Source organism: Ursus americanus, chromosome 5 (genome assembly GCF_024610735.1).
Source record: "Ursus americanus isolate L20-20 chromosome 5, mUrsAme1.1.p, whole genome shotgun sequence".
Lineage (NCBI taxonomy): Eukaryota > Metazoa > Chordata > Mammalia > Carnivora > Ursidae > Ursus > Ursus americanus.
This window is the reverse complement of record NC_142131.1, coordinates 27741679-27755046: the sequence shown is the minus strand read 5'-3', so window position 1 is coordinate 27755046 and position 13368 is coordinate 27741679. Positions and strand designations below refer to the sequence as shown.

Sequence of the window (13368 nt, the reverse complement as noted above, 5' to 3'; positions counted from 1 at the left end):
AATTTTATATTAGACCCTCACTAGGTTAAAATTTTTTACCCATTTAAAACATTATTTTGGTAATATATAAATAACTTACTGAGAAACTTTACTTTCAATATAATCTCTACTTTATTAAAAAGTATATGGAAAACAAAGTAGCTCACAACCACAGTATCTTTTATTGAGATTAAGTAGGGCCTTAAAGATATACAGATTTTAAAATAATTTTAAGAACGAAAGCTATTAAAAAATGTGTATTCAAAATATCATTAGTTTATTTTACAGTCTGGAAAACAAGCACGCAATGATCCGTATGCAACAGAAGCATTATAATGTAATATCTTCCAAGTTCTGAGTAGAAGTTCTTCTGGAAAACCCTTTAACAGGCTTTTTTTGTTTTGAGCCCAAATAAAGCTCATTTCTTTCAATTACACATCTTTCTTTCCTAAAGCTGCTTAAGGTCCTAAAGAGAATTTTAACCAGTATTAAAGGTTTAAAATTTTAAATTTAAAGAAAGGAGAATATAGAAAAGGGAGAAATTAGAAAACAGGCAAGGCAAATCTGGGTCCTTGGCAACATGACTCTTCAGGTTAATAATGGGCTGGTGTCACATATGCCCATGCTCTGCTTCAGCCCTTGGACAGCAGGTATGAAAGGGAGGTACCTTTCCTGTAAGTAACCTGCCTCTTCCCAGCTTTATTTCTGGAAATGTCCATAACAGCTTTTCTTATGAAATGAATATCTTTTGAAGGAACTGATATATTTTATGCCATTCCCTGAAAACTGAAGCAGAAAGCCATCATTTCTGACTTAACTCACATTATATATAGATTCATCCAATAAATAATTATTAACAATCTGGCAAGGCATTGTGCCTGGATGGAGAATTCTTCTGAATTGGAAGTAGGCCTTATTCATCCCGTTTCCCCGCCTTCAATCCTTCAATTTTTCAATGAGGCTGATGCTATACTTGGGTTACCTTCCAAAAGGCCCTGCAAACCTCGAATTTTCTCTTCTTCATCTTTCAATTAAAGTTCTAGGTGTAAGTGTAGTTGGTCAGCCTGACTGTAACTAGTTCCAATACACAGGAAAACCCAATCACACAAAACTGTATTTATTAAGGCATAGAAGGAAGGGAAGTAGGAATTCTAGTCTTTACTAACAACTCCCCCCACTCTTGACAGGGAATAAATTTCTAAATAGTGCAGGATATTGCAATATATGTATTTTATAAAAAATTAAAACAGTTAAGGAGCAACCTGAGTGACTCAGTCAGTTAAGCGTCTGCCTTTGGCTCAGGTCATGATCCCGGGGTCCTAGGATCAAGCCTCACATAGGGCTCCCTGCTCAATGGAGAGTCTGCTTCTCCCTCTCCCTCTGGCCTCCCCCCAACCCAGCTCATGCACAAGCTCTCCCACTCTCTCTCTCTCTCTATCTATCTCAAATAAATAAATACAATCTTAAAAAAAAAACTAAAATAGTTGAGACAATGATACTACTTTTTACAAGCCTTTTAACCAGTCCTTATCAATGGAAATCCAACGTTGTGAGTCTAATACTTTCCACATTTTAATTCAGACAATTATATTAATCTGCACAATTAATCCACACCACTTAATTCCCTCTGAATAAAAATCTTTTACAAGTGTGCCTTATGAATTTCAATATCAACTAAGTACACTGCTTTTCTTCAATTCTGTCCTGAATAGGTGATTTCTTAAAATTATAATTTAAGATTTCTGTGGTCAAAAGCCTATCAAAGTCTAGATGAAAAAGATGAGGAAAATAATGTCACTGCTGACACAGGGAACAGGGTTCCTAGAAGTAATGAGTAAGTTACCACATCTGTCAAGGTACACTAATAAATGGATCAGACTTCTACTGAATACCTACTACATGCCAAAAGCAGAGAGACAGCCCCTGCCCCTAAAAAGTTCAATTTGATGAGGGAAGACAAATGTCAAAAAAAAAAAAAAAATGCTTTTCACCATGATACATTCTCTGAAATTAAGTGACTGAGAGCTACCATGGAGAAATTGATATCTAGGTAGAGTGTGAAACAAAGGCCGGTATGGTGGGAAGAAGGCCCCGTACACTGGCGTGTGTAGTGAGTACGACTGCCTTTGAAGAATAAGGCTAAAGAGAGAAGCCAGTTCATGGGGGTCCCCTCCAGAAACTACTGAGAGATTGTAAATAAAGAACAGCTCTGCATTTTAGAAAGATACATTCGGCAGCACTGAAGCAGATGGATGGGAGGGAAACAAGACTGGACATAGGACAGCTGGTCGGACCCTCATAAAAGAAACGCAAGTATTAGAAACAAAGACGAAGGAGGTTAGGGAGTGAGATAAAGACGTGAGGAGGGATTAAAGGTAAATTTAGAAAACAGAATCAGTGAGATTAAGTAACACACTGGCTGTAGGGAGTGTTTCTCAAATGGGGGTGATTTGTCCCCCGTGGGACATTTCACAACGTCTGGAGACATTTTTGGTTGTCACAACTGAAGGAGATCACTATTGGCATCTAATGGGTAGAAGCCAGGGATGTTGCTAAACATCTACAGTCCACAGAACAGTCCCCTACAAGAAAGGGTTATCCAGACCAAAACATCCATAGTGCCCCTAGCCAGGACGGGAAACGGAAAGTAAAGTCTGGGATTGGGGGAGGAGGAAATGGGAGAGGATGAGCTCAGTTTTGAACAGTTCAGATGCGTATAAGGGTTTGCATATAAACTGTCAGGACAGGAACTTCAAAATATTAGTTTGGAGTGCAGCAGAGAAAACCGGGCTGGAGTAAAAAGTTGGGGGAGTCATCAAGAGATCATATCACTAGTCTGGTTAAGATACATTTCAACAACACTAAGCATGTGGATAAATTTCATTTTAGAGAAAAGCTGTAGAAGCAGCAGTAGAAAAACTATACCTGAAATCTTCAAGCTCTTATTTAAGAGGACCCGTAAAGCATTTGAAACTTACTGTCCCAAGAGCCCAAGTGTTAAAGTTAATACTTTTTCAAATAAACTGGATGGCATTCATCAATAAAGGTTAGACACACTACTTCCTCCTTCACAGCAGTTCATACATATACTAACTGCATCAAATACCGTTATTTCCCAAAGTATATTCTATGGAACAGTCCTAGAAATAAATGTTCCATGTTTAAGTAAGTTCTGCAAACACTGTTGTGCCCCATTCTGAAACACTAATGTACAATAGTATATTGAAGACCCTAAGAAGTCCTGTAGGAAAGAAACCCATTTACGCCCGAATAACCCAGCATGTGGCAAAATTATGTGATCCCAGAATTCTTTTCCATGTAACACATTAACATCTCATAGGACTTATATTTATAACCACAATGGTCTGTCTGGATATTCTGCCATTTTTACTGACATTATTTATTGTCACTAGAAAACATATATAAAAGATCCAATACAAAAATTGAAGCCTTTTTAGTAATGGCTACAGTATTTCTTAGACAGTTGTTTGTTAACAACATTCAAAGTAACTCTTTTAAGGAATTAATCTAAAAATCAGTTTTGAAAGCAAATACATATTGGCATGAAACGCTTTAAACTAGCTTAAAGAAACAAAACTAAACAGATACAAACACCACACACACACACAACTTTAATCCTAGAGAATCATCTACTTTGTCATTTCTTACACCAATAATCAGGACAATGAGTGATTCAAATGACCTATTATAAGAAAAACTTATGGGAGTATTTTCCAGTTGGCTCATAAAATAATACTAAGAAGCCGGTATAAGAATAATTCTGAAGTTTTTCATCTTGGGCTAAAACCCAGCAAAAGTACTATAAGCAGCAATCAACTCCAAAACTTAATATAGATGTGAAAAACTAGAAGAATGAAAGCATAAGATGACCTGAGAAAAACGTAGTAAAATCAGAATTTTGTTTTAAAAACAAGGTTCATTCAAACTCATTAGAATTGACATAAAGAATTATTGTATTTAACTTGGGCAATCTCGGTAATAAGGAAGAAATAAGTACCATGAAAACTGAAGTAAAACAGTGAGACCATTTGCCGAAGATATATATAAACTCTAGATCCAGAAAAAAAGGGAAAAAGTTAACATTTGTCATCTGGATAGATTCGATTTAGAAAAACTCAATGATAATGCTTTTTAAAAATTATTACTGAAATCTGTATTTTTGCAAACATTATGCAATAAATCTATGTTCTAAGGAAGTGCAAAGGTATGGGTCCAATATTAACAACCAACCTCATGGGAAGAAAAAGAAATTATGCATTCCTTTGTTTGTTTGTTTGTTTGTTTGTTTTTTTAAAGGCTCCACACAAAGTCTGGAGCCCGACTCAGGGCTTGAACTCACAACCCTGAGATCAAGACCTGAGCTGAGATTAAGAGTCGGAGGCTTAAGCAGTAGAGCCACCCAGGCGCCCCTCCTTAGTCTTCTTTTAATGTTTAACTTACAAATATTCTTTTTCATATATGTAAGTACAATTAAATATTGTAGCAAAGGGATATAAAGAAGGTTAGGGTTTCAAATAATTCCTTGAGTTTCTAATTTTTCAAAAAAAAAAAAAAAAGGTAGCCTGATAGGAATTTAAGAAACAAGGTAAATAACCCTTTCCACTGAGAGTCTGACACTGTTACAAACACTGTCGGCCGACTCTCCACCAACTATTCTTCAGCACTCCCTCCTTACATATTCTGGATTTGTTCTGGTGCTCTAACCCTCCTCCACATGACTATGAACTTCACTAGGGTAAGTAATCAAGGCAATCCCACTCTTCTTTCCAGGAGTTCCTTTGGGAACGGACCTCTGAAGCAATTCAGGTCAGTGAGATAACCAGGGAACGTTTGCTGGAAGCTTCTGGGTACGCACACAAAGAGAGTCACACATAAGGGAGGGATGCAGTGACAGTGGCCCTGAAGGAGTCATCTTACTGGGAGGCAGCTAACCTGAGAACAAAGCCAATGCTGTTTGCTAAGAATAGCAGATGGAAAGACAAAGACACTGCTTCCTTGATTGTGCCATTGAATCAATGAGTCAGCCTCCAGGCTTCTTATGGGATAAAACAAGTTTCCTAATAGTTCCAGGCAGTTTTCATTTTAAAAATTATACAATGATAATTGAAGAAAGAGGTTTACATAAAATAAAACCTACCATGAAGTGCCCCCCAATAAAATGCAATTTAAGGTCCTCCAGAACTTCTGGCTATCTAGCTGTAGGCTGGTAATTCATTAACTTCATAACACAACCCCACAGCATACATAATTAGATTTGGGGAGCCTCATTTAAAATTCTAGAGGTAATCAATAAAATTCATAAGGCTAACCACATTGAGAGGAACAAATGTGAAACAAATGTGGGAGGAACAAATGTGAAAATGGCAAAAGTTCACTATCGATTGACTTTCTGCTGTAAGAATTTAATATCCAGGGGCGCCTGGGTGGCACAGCGGTTAAGCGCCTGCCTTCGGCTCAGGGCGTGATCTCGGCGTTGTGGGATCGAGCCCCACATCAGGCTCTTCAGCTATGAGCCTGCTTCTTCCTCTCCCACTCCCCCTGCTTGTGTTCCCTCTCTCGCTGGCTGTCTCTATCTCTGTCAAATAAATAAATAAAATCTTTAAAAAAAAAAAAAAAGAATTTAATATCCAAAGCTTTTAATCAAGAAATAGTATAACACATATTAGAGATAGAGAGGTAACTACCAAGAGAAATAACAGTTGGAAGCTTTAAAAGCAGTTGTCTCTAGTGATGGGGCTAGATGAAGGAAAAAATGAGATAGGGAACTATTACTTGTCTATATAAACCTTTAAGTATTACTTATTTTTTTTAACCTTGCATAGGTACTAAGAAGACTTTTTTAAGTGGCACTGTGGAGGAAACTACATGTACATCAAAATTAACACCGAGAAAAGCATGTTTCAGGGGCCACTTGCAAAGACTGCCAAAGAACCACCAAGTAAGTGACAAATTTTAATAGCTTGGAACTCAACCTACTAAACAGTACATGATACAAAGGTATTCCTATTATTCATAAAGAGGAATAAAGAGAAAGGAGGAGAGAAGCAGAAATCCAAACGTGCCTACCTGCAGGATTGAACTGCTGAAGGTATGTCTACTTCCTGGTGAAAATACTCTCATGAGAAGTAAATACACAGAAAGTAAGATAAGAAACATTCTACTGTCAGCTCAATTTTTGGAATTTGAGAAGCTGGGTAGTACTTAAGGCCTAAAGGACATGGGAAAGGATAAGACAGGGAATGAACAGGGGCGCCTGGGTGGCACAGCGGTTAGCGTCTGCCTCCGGCTCAGGGCGTGATCCCGGCGTTGTGGGATCGAGCCCCACATCAGGCTCCTCCGCTATGAGCCTGCTTCTTCCTCTCCCACTCCCCCTGCTTGTGTTCCTCTCTCGCTGGCTGTCTCTCTCTCTGTCGAATAAATAAATTTTAAAAATCTTAAAAAAAAAAAGACAGGGAATGAATAGACACCAATGATCATTGAACTTCAGGTGTAATTGGTGAAGAACTTCGTTTCAGTGCCAGTGGGGATGGCAAAGAATGTCTTCAGACAAACCAGAACTCAAGCACCTGAATTGCCTCAACGGAATTATCCAGCACAGGTAATAATGTAAATTGTAACTCTGGATTATCAGGGAACTGGTTTAATTCCACCTCCCCACAGACCCACATAAGAAACATCTTATTGACTGACATAGCTGTTTTGATGCTGCTCAAAGATTACAACTGCGTACTACCAACTATGTATTTTCATTGCCATGTTATGTATTTAACAGCTGAGTGTGTAGATATGTGGAACACTCTCTTAAAAAAATGCATGCTTACTTTGAGGGAAGCAAGAGATTATTCTAGTAATGGCTGCCCAACGCATAGTTGAACTACAAGAACTCCATCTAGTGATGAACCAAAAACATAGCAGGCACATGTTCTTTAAAACTTCAATTGTTACTCTTTCACAAATCCCAAACTGTAAAGTGCCATAGCTATAACCCAGGTATCAAAATGTGACACCAACAACTGCAAAACATCTTTTCTACAAGAATTTTTTAGAATTGTCTGATCTCTTAAATTGTATGATTTTTAAAATTTGAGTTCCTTGGTCTTTTAATTGGTTAAATAGCCATTCAAATGAAAGGTTTTTTTTTTTTTTTTAGAAAATTATTGTTTGCATCACAACAATTTAGCATTAGAAATTTTCATGACATCAAATATTTGATTAATTGACATATCTGAAGAACACAATCAAATTAAAATTTCCATTTGGAATTTAAGATTATTAAATTATAAAACTATACTTAAACAGTAACACTGTTTATATTCTTTCTATACCACCCCTCATTTTAAGAGTGGTTTTTATCAATCTTACTCCTTTCATCAGGCCACAGCACTAGTTACTTTTTTTTAAAGATTTTATTTTTTTATTTGTCAGAGAGAGAGCGTGAGAGAGCACAAGCAGGGGGAGTAGCAGGCAGAGGGAGAAGCAGGATCCCCACTGAGCAAGGAGTCCGGTGAGGGACTCGTTAGCCAAAGTTAGACCTTAACCGACTGAGCCACCCAGGTGTCCCAACAGTACTAGTTATTAAGAGACTTTAGTACTTCTTTACCTTGGGCACGTAGCTACAGTAGCTACATTTAAAACACCAAGAGATACGACAAAATTTACAGTAAAGAGCAAGCAAACCCACTCTATATATTTTAGCAATACCTTCAATGCCCAAGGAACCTGACTTGCTATTTATTAAATAGCTGCCGAGTGACATCATCTCTTCCCCTCCTCCTCCCCATTTTAAACCCTATCCATTTCAAATAAAATACTGGATGTTTAAAAATATATCAAGAGGTATTCCTGATAAACTCGTTACATTTAAAGTTAGTATTATATTTGCAATTCTATTAGACTTTCCACGTTCTTCTCTTCCCAGATTATTTCCACTAAATAAAGTTAAATTGTGAAAACTGAAAATATACACTAGGAAAATGTAAGGAAAAAAGCCTCTTATTGAGAATTTAATTCTTGTTAAAATAGGTGGTGCATTCCTAAAAATCTAAAATAATTTTCTAGTAGACATCCAATTCCTCAAAACTTTACAAATGCGTTAAACATTAGAAGATTAAGTTCTCATACCAATTAATATTTCAAGGAACAGTATTACTCTTAGGTACTCTTTTCCTGTACTCCTACTACAAACTAACCAAGTGGACACTCAATCCATATAGTATCTGAAGTAGCTATTCTAAAAAATAAATCCAGATTGAAGAGAAAGATTTGAAGGTACTGTGGCAAAATGTTAATGTCTGCTACATTTGAATAGTGGTTGCATGAATATTACATTATTCCCTATATTACTGTGAATATTTTAAATTGCTCAAAACAAATAAAACCTCACACCATTTCTCTAGAAAATTTAGTGGTACTGTGAAATCTGAATTATCAGCCACGTTTTATACATATAGATCATTCATTTTAACTGCTATGTAAAATTTTATGCTATAATTAGAGCTGCACTGCCCAATATGGTAGCTACTAGTCACACAACTACCAATTACTTGAAATACAGCTAGTGCAATTGAGAAAGTAAATTAGTTTAGATTTTTTGATACCCAAATCAGTTATTTAAACACATTTAAGCATGTATGGAACACTTGGGAATGTGAATCTACTATTTCAACTGTACTTTTAATGAAATTTAAATTCAGATCAAGTACTTCTGATAAAAACTTTAGCATCCAAACAGAGATGTGCTCTAAGTGCAACTACATAAGGGATTTCGAAGACTTGGTATGAAAAAAGAATATAAAATAATGATTTTTTAAAATATTTTGTTTACTTGAGAGAAAGAGAGAGCACACAGAGGCAGAGGGAGAGGGAGAAGCTGACTCCCCGCTGAGCAGAGAGCCCGGACGAGGGGCTCGATCCCACATGACCTGAGTCAAAGGCAGATGCTTAACCGACTGAGCCACCCAGGCATCCGAGCCCAATGATTTTTATATTAATCACGTTAAAAAGACAGTATTTTGGTATATTGTGGCAAAATGTATTAAAATTGATTTTACCTTTTAAAAACTTTAAGAGTAAATTTAAAATTATACATTATGTTCATATTGTATTTCTAGTGGAAAATAATGGAGTATTTTATGTAACCATTTCCTTACTGATAGACATACAGGTTCTAATTTTTATACTATTACAAAGAATGCCCCTGTGTGTTTACTTGAGCACACATTCAAGAAGATATACTAGAATTCCTGGTCACAGGGGAGGAGCCATAGCATATTTCCAAATTACTCTTCACAGCACATGTACCAATTTATATTCTAATAGTCTTAGATAATTTCCTCCCAACACTTGATAATGTCCAAATAACAGCTTTAATTTGTGCCAACTTGATGGGCATGAAATGGTATTTCATTGCTGCTTTAATCTGCACAGCCCTGATTACCAGTGAAGCTGAGGAGTTCTTCATATATTTCTGGCCCCTTTGAGCCCAGGAGATTTCTACACTTACTCCTGAGCTTGTTTAAAACCTAATTTTAGCCTCAGAGAGTGAAGAGACCAGAATCCAAAATTCAGCACTTAAACCATAGGCAGGGGGAAAGCTCATAATTCTAACCACCTATATAAACTTAATTAAGGTTAATACTCACTGAAGTGCAGAAAAGCACAGTTGCCTATTTTTGTAAATCTGATGACATTTAATGTTTGAAAATCAATATAGTATAGAAACAGCACATATATTCTGCTCTTTTTCAAAGGTAAATTAGAGTTCATTGGAATTGAATTCAGTTTTAATTTTCACATGCCAAATTGTTTCTGGCATTCCTCAAAATTTTTCCTTCATGGAGGGGTGAGTAGAGGAGTAGTAAATGCTTTTTAGTCAAACTTTTAACTTAGAGTCTTTTAAAGTTTTCCTGGCTTAGCATCAAAACAAAAAAATTTTTTAACAAAACATTTAATGTTAAACTAGAAATCAAAAGTAACAACAGGGTTATATTGTTGAACAGGTTAAACTCATTGTTTTTCAAATGGTAAACACCATCACCCCATTCCCACTGCGTTTTTCTACGCAGTTTCCATCCCAACATTCCACAGACTTGAGAATCACCCCCATCTAATGGAGTTTTCTCTAGTCACAGCTAATAATTACATCTAGCGAATTCCTTTCTGAGGGGTCCTCACATAGGTTAGCCAGAAGTCCCCCAATGAATAGTATCTGGTATTTTACATATGGACACCACTCATTCTCAGTTTCTCAGGACTATCCAGCTTTCATATACTTATTTGTTCTACTGAAAAAGGGCTATATTAAATATAGCTAAATGTGATTCATGTTTCCCACTTTTGTCAAGATTTTCGGGTAACAAAAATTATAGACAAAAGTTTTTATCAGATGCTGTGCCCCAATTTGGGGTTTTACAAATACAATCCCTATAGTGCTGTAGTGTTTTTGCTCAAATGCATTAGCTCTACTTCAAAACAGTGGTGTTAATAATTTAGTCATTATGGCATTATAGAAGCCCAAACAAATACATTTTTTCTGTGAATAAATTTAATATTTTTCACTGATGAAAAACTTGATATAGGAATATAATATAAAGTTGGGGCTGGGGTCTTTCTCCTACTTAACCTTTCTGAAAGCAAATTTTAGTAGAGATAAAGGGCAGATTGACTTCCAAGGTATTTGGTGGAGGCAATCACTGTAGCTGGAAGAGCACCTAACTAGATAAAGTACTCTACAGTTTACAGCAGTGTTTTTTAAATACTGCATCACAACGCAGAGGGTCATGATCGATTTAATAGTTAACAATGATACTTAATTTTTTTATTTATTTTTTAAGATTTTATTTATTTGAGAGAGAGAGAGAGAGCAAGACATCACAAGCAGGGGGAGCCAACCGTGAGGCTTAATCCCAGGACTCTGGGATCATGACCTGAGCTGAAGGCAGAGGCTTAACTGACTGAGCCACCCAGGCGCCCCAACAATGGGCATTTAAAAAAAGAAAAGAATGAGAATGTAAAGTATCAGAGTGTTATCTGACTTGGTAACAATATACGCATTATCCAAGAAACTTTTGTCTACATATTTACCTATGCTTGTTGCAATGTAAGGTGTGTCCCCCCCCCCCCCCCGCCCAGGGATCATAGTCAAAGAGCTTAAAAACCTGGGCATACAAAATGCTTTTAATGTTCATGGAAACCTTGTGAAGCAGGCACAATACCCCATTTCATAGTACAAAAACATAGGTCCTAAGTGACTCACCCAATGTCACACAACTAGCAAATGATACCAATAAGCATTTTTTAAATGCAAATGGAAATAAAAGTCAACCTCACTAGAAATCAAAGAACTTCAAATTAAAACCATGAGTTATTTTTTCACCTGTCAAAACAGGAAACCTTTTTTAAAATTAAAGATTTCAATGTTAGTGAGAGTTTAAGAAAACCTGACACTTGCAGAAGCAGATGGTGGGAGTATAAATTAGTAAAGTCTATCTGAAAAACACTTTGACAATGCATATCAAAAGCCTTTAAATTTTTGTGCATATCCTTTGAAACAGCAATTCCATTCTAGGAATTTACCTTAAGGAAATAATCATGGGTATAAGCTGAAGTTTAGCTAAAGGGCTGTATCACCACATAGTCTATGATAACCAAAGGTTGTAAATTAAAATGTTCAATAATGTAAGACCAAATAAATTATGGTACAGCCATATAATGGAATCCTATATAGTCCTTAAAAACAAAGTGGCAAAATATTCAGTGACATAAGAGGTCCAACACAGTCAATGAAAATAGTTAATAAAATACTGAATACACTACAATTTAATTTTTGTTTAAGCATATATAGAAAAAAAACCATGGAGGATATACTTATAGTCTGCCTTTGTCCTGCTTCTCCTTCTCTCAACACAGAAACCACAGTTATCCTTCTAAAAACCTAAGCTAGCATTAAAATACTCTGGGGCAAAACAAGGGTGAGAGGGGTAAGGGGTAAAGCAAGTAAAGCACAAAGTAGATGGCTACGAAGTAGGTGGGGTGGTGGCGGTTCAGGAAAGTTGTATTTTCACAGAATTTAAAATAATAAAATGTAAACCAGGTGGGTCATTCCTCAAAACCCTCCAATGGTTTCCCATCTCACTCAAGGGAAAAACCAAAGTCCTTAAAATGGTCTAAAGGCCTTCTACCAGTGTTTCTCAAACCCTGTTGTGTGAGGAACACCCAGCCTCCACGGTGATTCTCACGTGTAGCCAGGAGGAAGAACCACTATAGGACGTGGCCCCGTCTCTGCAAGCTCTGCTACTTGGTATCATTTACTCCAGCCATACTTGCCTTCCTGGTGTTTCTCAAACATGCCCACCACTGCCTACCACAGGGCCTCTGCCTGAAGGAAGTACTCTTTCCCCTCAGATCTGTCTAGCATTTTCCTTGGCCTCTTCCAGCTGTTTGCTCAAATGTTTCGTTCTCAGTGAGGCCATCTGAATGCTCTCTGTAAAACTGCAGCTCCTTCCTCTCTTTTTCCAGGATTCCCCAATCCCCTTCTTTTATTTTTCCCCCTGGTGTTTATCACCTGGTGACATACAATGTATTTTCTTATTTACTGTCCCTCTCCTGTAGCAAAAATGTTATCTCCTCAAGGGCAAGAATTATGTCTTTTTAAATTATTGCTGTGTCCCCAGCAACTCAAATACCTGGCACACATTAGGTACATAATGAATGAATGAATATATATCAAGACATATAGAGTTCTTGGTGGTGAAATATATAAGTAACTTTTTATCTCAATTTTTCAATATGTGAACATGTGCTATATTCATAATAAGAAAGGAAATTTAAGCAAACAATTGTAATGCAATATACTGCTTGTTTAAAAAACATAACTAGAAGAATATTATTTTGGTAATTACACAAATATACACGTTAACATTCAATGCACTGTACATTTGCACACTTTACAAAATATAGGCCTTAATTTTTTTTTTAAAAGCAAATGACAGTTAAAAATATTCTAGCCCTATTGATAATGGATTCATCCAGCAAATATAGATTTGGGAACATTCTTGCCCATAGCATACTTTCTACAAATCAGCCACAAATCCCCACGGATGCAAATTTTTCCATCAACTAGGTCTGCTCAAAATTCTCTTATGATGTGCAACGATACCTAGAATTTAGAATTATCCTACACAACAAGTAACATATAATACCTGTGTCACTTTGTGAACCAGCAAGCTTGTCCTATGAAATCACATAAGATAACAGTTCTAAGAAAGCCACTCATCTCAAGCTGGAAAAGTTTTCTAGCTGGTTTTTCCGGCTAACACAGCAGAGAAGATCATGATCATGTTAACCAAATACAAATATTAGCTGAACCAA

General features: G+C 36.5%; 1 protein-coding gene across 1 annotated transcript in view; it reads right to left on the bottom strand.

The window, feature by feature from the left end:
* HOMER1 (homer scaffold protein 1) overlaps positions 1 to 13368 on the bottom strand; it is a 122522-nt gene that overhangs the window by 76008 nt on the left and 33146 nt on the right. The gene's annotated exons all lie outside the window — the stretch shown is intronic.